Source organism: Malania oleifera, chromosome 2 (assembly GCF_029873635.1).
Source record: "Malania oleifera isolate guangnan ecotype guangnan chromosome 2, ASM2987363v1, whole genome shotgun sequence".
In the NCBI taxonomy this organism is placed as follows: domain Eukaryota; kingdom Viridiplantae; phylum Streptophyta; class Magnoliopsida; order Santalales; family Ximeniaceae; genus Malania; species Malania oleifera.
In genome coordinates this window covers 14,343,808-14,351,113 of record NC_080418.1, presented here as the reverse complement: position 1 = coordinate 14,351,113, position 7,306 = coordinate 14,343,808, and positions in this window count along the sequence as shown.

Genomic DNA, 7,306 nt, shown 5'->3' with positions numbered 1-7,306 from the left:
CAGTCATCTGAACTTGCGGGAAAGTTTAAAATTTTGATTTTTAATGAGAGAACACGTGAACTATTTTTTGATCCAACGGTTAAGATTCATTATAAGGGTAAGGTACCTATATATTCAACATCTAAACCCTAGTTCCCCATACTTTTGGAAGAGAATTGAGAGACTTGAACATATTGCTATACGATTACCTGCACTCCAACTTATACTTATCAAGTTTGGGCAAATCAACTTAGAAAAATGAAGAGATTTCATATACACATCTTCATTTCTATTTGGTATTAAGGTTTGGTAAATCCATTTGTTATTTTCAAGAGTTTCTTATCTCATCATTTATTATTGAATATTATTAGAGAGATTGATCTTGAGTGTTCATATACATATAGAGATTGTTTTGACAAGATCATTACTTGAGAAAAGTTTTGCCATTGTTTAAATAGTTCTGATTTAAGTGTGTATTTAGTTAAAGACTTGATTTTTTGATACTTCAAAACCATTTGATTAAATATCCTTAGAAGTTCATAACTATATATATTATTGAGGGATATTTTCTAAAAAATCTTATATTAGTTTTTAATCTTTGGTAATCACATCATATATATATATATATATATATATTAATTTGCATATTACAAAGATCATATATATATATATATATATATTAATTTGCATATTACAAAGATCATATTGTGGTTGAAAATTTGGGAGAAAGCTTATTGATTTAGATCTTTATAATATTCAAGACAAACTTTTTAACAAGATCATATTTGATATTTGTGCATCTTGTCTTCAAAGCTATTACTCATGCAACTATTTTGGGAGATTTGATAAAAAGAAAATTTTGGTGAAGCATATTCATTCATTAATGATTGTATCGTTACATACATATTGAGCTTCAAGTTTCATCATATGGATATGTGTTAGGAATTTCGATTGTACTCAGTAGCTTTTGTTAGTAACGAATCATGAGTTGTTTTGCAGATTTGAAATTGTAGTTGTAATCACGGTTCGGATTGTGAACTGGGTGAGAAGGAAGTTGTGCCTCTTGTAAGCAGCAGATGTAAGGGAAGCTCCGTCCCAATTTAAGGAGCAGGGATTTTAGTGGAATCCTTGAGTGGATTACTAAAGGTGAGGACGTAGGCCGAGTTGACTGAACCTCGTAAAAACTGTGTTTGCCTTCTCTCTTCTTTTACTCTTTTCAATTTCCACAATGCATTTCATTACGTACATTGCATATGTGTATGTTGAATAACCTCACATGAACTTGATAAGTAAATTGTGAAATATAGAAATAGGGATTAAGGGGTAAATATTCTTAATTTTTTAAAAAAATACCCAATTCACCCCCCTCTTGGGATTACACCTAAATCAATAGGATAGATTATATCAAGTATTTTTAAAAAGAAATTTACCAGTTAAAATGTAGTATTTGATTACAGAAATTATACGTATGATTTTTCTGGATAATTAGGTATACGAATGGTGTTTATAATTTAATGTGTATTTTTGGGAAACCAGGTGTTAGAGTTGAATAAACCCTAGAAGTTGATTTAATATTATTTTTCAGCAAAATATGTTCTTACCTGGCAGTTAGAATATTATAGAGTGATACTCACTTGTGTGGCATGAGTATGAATATTTTACAATATATATATAAACTGGCTAGATTATTTTATGATTACACGGAACAAGTACGGTTTGATAATGATTTTTTAGAAAATGCTATAAACATTACAGAAATTATGATATTGTTCAGTATAATATGACAGTTCAGTCAGTCTAGTGTCGTGACAGTTTAGCCGGCCCAGTGCCGTGATAGTTTAGCTGGCCTAGTGTCGTGACAGTTCAGTCAGCTTTATGTTGTGATTAGTTATGATATAACAATTTATTTAGAAATTATGATATGACAATTTTTATGCAGAAATATGAAAACGAGACTATTCAACAGGATTAGTCTCCCTCTTCAGGCCCATACCTGGAATACAACAAATATTTAATATAAAATTTGCATACACGAAAATATGCTTCTCAACAAGCAGATATGTATCACAATATAATCCAGATAATAATGCAAGCACATATGATAGTAAATATGCTCAGTGCTTAATAATGTGTGCTAAACACTCAATCTAATGTAAATATACAGTCAAGATATAGAGTGTATTTCCAAGCAAACTTTGAAACAAATAATTAATATAAATCAATCACCACAAGTTTCAAAGTGTTTCAATAAGAATATTCAAAATATCTCAAACAAGATTTTTCTCAAAAATAATAGCTCAAGAGATATTTGTGTTGGGTTTAACTAGGCTTTTCAATCTTATTTTGATAATAACAAAATGAAGGATGCTTTAACATGTGGTGTTGAGTAATGTGTTTTTAGGTAAAAGGACTCTCAAGGTTAATAAACTAAAAGCTCAATGCTAATCTAGTGGAAGTTCCTCAAAATATCAAAGGCAATGGACGACAAATGAAGAAGTTATGGGCAAGCAAACCCAAATTCAAAAGTTAACCTCAAGAGATTGAAGAAAGCTGAAGGATTTAAGAAGACCATAATTAGAATAACTGTTGTAAGTACTTCAAAACCAAATGTCATTTAGATATGTGAAGCTCTTATAAAAACAAAAGAAACTAAGAAGCACTTTGTTTTAAAGAGTTTAAAGCATGTTTTTGAAATCAACGTAACAAAGGTCTTAAAGGAAGGAAAGTTTTCAAAATAAAAATAGAGTTTCTGATAAGCCATGCACTTGACAAACGACTATCTGTCTATGGACAGACGACTGGCAAGTTAAAGGGTTTAATCAAAGTGTTTTGAATTTAAAATTTTAACTATGACAGATGACTGCCAGTATTCTAGGTTTAAATTTTAACTATGATAGACGACTACCACGTGGAGCAGATTTCAGATCTCAACGGGAAGTTTCTTTTAAAATTTTGAATTTCAAAATTTAGTCAACGTTTTTAATGTTTTTTCAAAGTTTACCTAATTTGATGTGGATATTGATCTTTTAAAATTTTGAATTTCAAATTTTAATCAACAATTTAATATTTTTTCAAAGTTTACCTAATTTGATGTAGATGTTGATCTTTCAAAATTTTGAATTTCAAAATTTAGTCAACAATTTAATCTTTTTTCAAAGTTTACCTAATTTGATGTGGATGTTGATCTTTTAAAATTTTGAATTCCAAAATTTAGTCAACAATTTAATGTTTTTTCAAAGTTTACCTAATTTGATGTGGACTTTGATCTTTTAAATTGCCTATAAATACCTCTTTGGGTAATGAAAAAACATGATAGAGAAAATACGAGAAAAGAGAGAAAACAGACAAAATGTGAAATTCACTTGTGTTGAAATTCTCCTAAAGTTCTTCTTTGCTTACATCTTTTGCTGGAGAGGAATTCTACAATTTTGGTAGATTGAAAATATCAAAACTTGGTTCCGGGTTGCAATTCCATTTCTCTTTTAAACGAACCATTGAATTAATATTATATTCTTATACTGTGACGATTTCAGGTTTGTTGGATCGTTGGCTAGGCGAGGGATTATCGCTTAGAGAGGTGCTGCACTAGCCTTCTGAAGGATGTGTAAAGGTATTGTTCCACCCGATAAAGGAACAGGTTTAGTGAATCCTTTGGTGGTTTTGCCAAAGGCGAGGACATAGGCTGTGTTGAAGCCGAACCTCGTAAAATCCTGTGTCTCACTCTCTCTTTCCCTTACTCTTTATTTTCAACATATTTATATTGCGTGGATGGCTTAAATTTGAAATCACATACACTACGTATATTTGGAAATCAAACAAACTTAAAGTTTAATTTTGATTTGGGTTGCGGAAACCAAAAGAGAGTACGTTGGTTAAACCATACTTTGCGGAAACCATACGGGAGTACGTTACTTGGTTAAAACACCCAAAGAAAATTAACTAAGAGTTTACTTGAATTCTGAATTTTGGAAAGAGTGTGGATGTGTGGTTATAAATCATAAAAAAGAAGCAAATTTATTTTAACAAGCATATCATTCAACTACAAGGCTTGATTCATATTTATAAGGCATACATAAACAAACAACCATCCTAATTTCTTACTACTGTATATCTTAATTTTGGTTTGGTTGTTTGCTTTCAAATTGTGTTTGATTAGTTTGGTGATTTAGTTGTTTAAGTGCTTGTGTTGTGGATTGTATAAAAGAAATCAAGTTATTGTGTGTTTGAAAAATTAAACAAATAAGTAAAAGAATTGGTTAAACAATAAAAGAAGTTAAGTATTCTTAAAAGGAATTAAAAAGAAAGTTTTTAAATTCCCAATTCCCCCCCCCCCCTTCTTGGGAAGCTATCCTAATTTCAATTTGAAAAATGTAAGCTTGTGAAAAAATATTTTGCAAATCAAAACACACAAACTTGATGAGTCTTGCAACCAAGATGCAAAGACTCACTAGTTACAAGGATTTTCCCACACAAAGATCTTTTGATTAAATCGGGGGAAAAATCCTAGCAAAAACTCTCTATGAAAAATAATAAAGCAATGAACAACAAGGAGAGTTTAAGCACTTTGAATCACTCAATAACACTCTTAAGAAGTTGGATTTCTCAAAAGAATAGCAAAGAGTGAGTGTATGGGCTTAGTATGTGAAAGATATGATCTTTGAAAAACAGAAGATTTTTGGCTAATCAAGTATGCTAATCTCTCTTAAATTTTGCAAATGAACCTATATATATAGAGACGGCCAAAATTATGACCGTTGGGGATACATAGGGTATTATTTAATTTATTTTAAAACTAATTAAAAAAATTAACCCCTATTTACCCTAATTAACTGAGGTAAAAATTAAAATAACTCTCAAGCTTACCGAACTGCCAAGTTCGGTCACCCGAGGGTAAAATGAACTGTAAGTTTGGGTGCCCGGTGACGATGGAAAAGTACAAGGTATAGGTTCGATCGATCGTGGACACTTAAGTCATTTTGAGTTTGATCACTTGAATCCAGGTCAACTTTTTGACCAGTCCACGGTTCGGTCGACCGAGACAATTTGACTTGCCAGACTTTGTCGCTCGAAGCCTCATGATTTTAACTTAAGGTCCATTCTTTGATTTTAATTTAACCCCTGATAACATGTGAAGTATAATGGGGCTTTGTGCACTAAGTGTGGGAACTTAAGGTCTATCTAAGGTCATTCAGAGCATATTGTCCTACCATACATGATGCATATTATTATAGGCCATATAGTGTTATAGTCCATAACTTAGAATGAAGAATATAAAAACACAATTACAAATAAGGTACAATATTCTTCAGTCTTCTGTAATATCACCATACGCCATCATGATATAGAATTCTCTTCAATTCCATGCGTAGAGTGAACCTGCATGCAAGCCTTAGTGCAAACATTAGTACTAAGTGTATTTGTCATTATCAAAATGAGATATAACTAACTAGGTCAACACGATTAACGGGTGGAGCAACACCAAATACAACACCGTACCAGGATGGTGCACCTAGTTCTCCTAACCGAGTTTGAACCAGTCCGGTGCTCTCTTAATCGGGTTTGAGTAAGTCTGGTACTATTCACAGGGCCAGTCTCCCCCTTCCGATAACCAGTCAGGAATACAACAGATATGAAATTTTTCGTACAAACAAATATGTTTCTTACACTAAGCAGATATGTGTCAATACAACAAATGTAGTCAATGCACTCATGGATGATAGGATATTAAACTCAAGTGAGATTTTATTAACCAATGTGTTAACTCTCAACAATATGTGTGTCAATATGTATATGTGAGAGTGAGACCTTTGATTTCAAAATAATATATTCTCAATATGAATATTCAGAGAATCTCTATAACCCTAAGTAAATATCACAATAGTATTTTTCAAATATCAAGCACTACAGATATTAGGGTTTAAGTTTGCTAAAAATATTTTTATCAAAACACAAATCAAGCTTATGAAACTTGCAATAAGGATGCAAGTTCTTAAGAAAATGAAGAGTTTTTCCTAATCTAATATTTATATGTTAAATACAATGGGAAAAAATTTAAACTTATTCTCAAAAATCAATACACAAACAAATGCAAGTGTGGGAGAGTTTAAACTTGTAAGATGAATGTGAAGAAATTATCTCTCTAAAAAATAAGTAACTAAATGAATATTAGAAAGAGATTTTGAAAAAATGTTTGTAAAAGGTGGGAGTATGAAAGATTTAGCCCAATAAAATTTTCAGAGAAAATTGGCTAATTAAAATGTTAATCTCTCACTAATTAGTACAATTGAGGGAGTATATATAGAGTTAGGCAAAAATATAACCGTTGGGGATATCAAGGGTATTTTTAAAATTGTTTAATTAAGTTTAATGAAGTTTTACTGTGGTAAAAATTTTACCAACCCGAGAGCCTCGGTCAACCATATTCAAGGTTCAATCTACCATATTACTGAGTTCGGTCGACCGTGACAATTTTAAACTTGAGATATGGTTGACCGTCTCAAGGCGATTTCGAACCCTTCATAGGTTCAGTCAACCAAGGCAAGTTTGGTTGACCATTTTTTAAGATTCGGTCGACCAAGACTATTTTGAACTACGAGTTCGATCGACCAAATCGTTGGGGGTCATACACGTGTCAGTTAGGTTGACCGTGATCAACACGTTCATTTCAGAATGGAAGGCCAAGCGAAGTAAATATGTTGACTTCTAGTCAGTTCGGTCGACCGAGTCTTTTATATAGCTTAGGGTTCGGTTGACCAAGACCGCTTACAATGTGCATTTAAGTCCCGTTTTGGTCTCTATGCTTCATCAACCCTATGTGAATAAACATAAGGCATTTTAGGTTATATGAGTGATAATTCCTATGGTCATTCTAAGGTCTCTTGAGCATATACACCCCATCATGCATGATATGCAAATATTACAGACCATATTGCAGACCCAGAAACTAAATGCAGTTACAATAAAAACAAATGTCTTCAACCTTCTTGCTCTTCACTTTATGAAGTACGGTAGGTGTATGTGTATTATTCGTCTTAGTCACTATTCTCCCTGTCCCTTATATGTGATCTCAAGTATGAACCTATTCATATGCTAAATACACACATAAGTTCACTGTGTTTCGTTCGCATCAAAACTGAGATTGGATTCAAAAAGTCAACACAAGCAAGCCAACTCCCATCCGCCCGATCTTTGTTTTCTAGGGACGGCTTGGATCAAGCCATGTCATCAATCCACACCCGCACTCGCCTATCCGTTCGGCCGCCAACTTGTGGCTCGTTTACCTCCATGCAAGCAGAGTACGACGCGGCCTCCTGATGGCTACGATGAA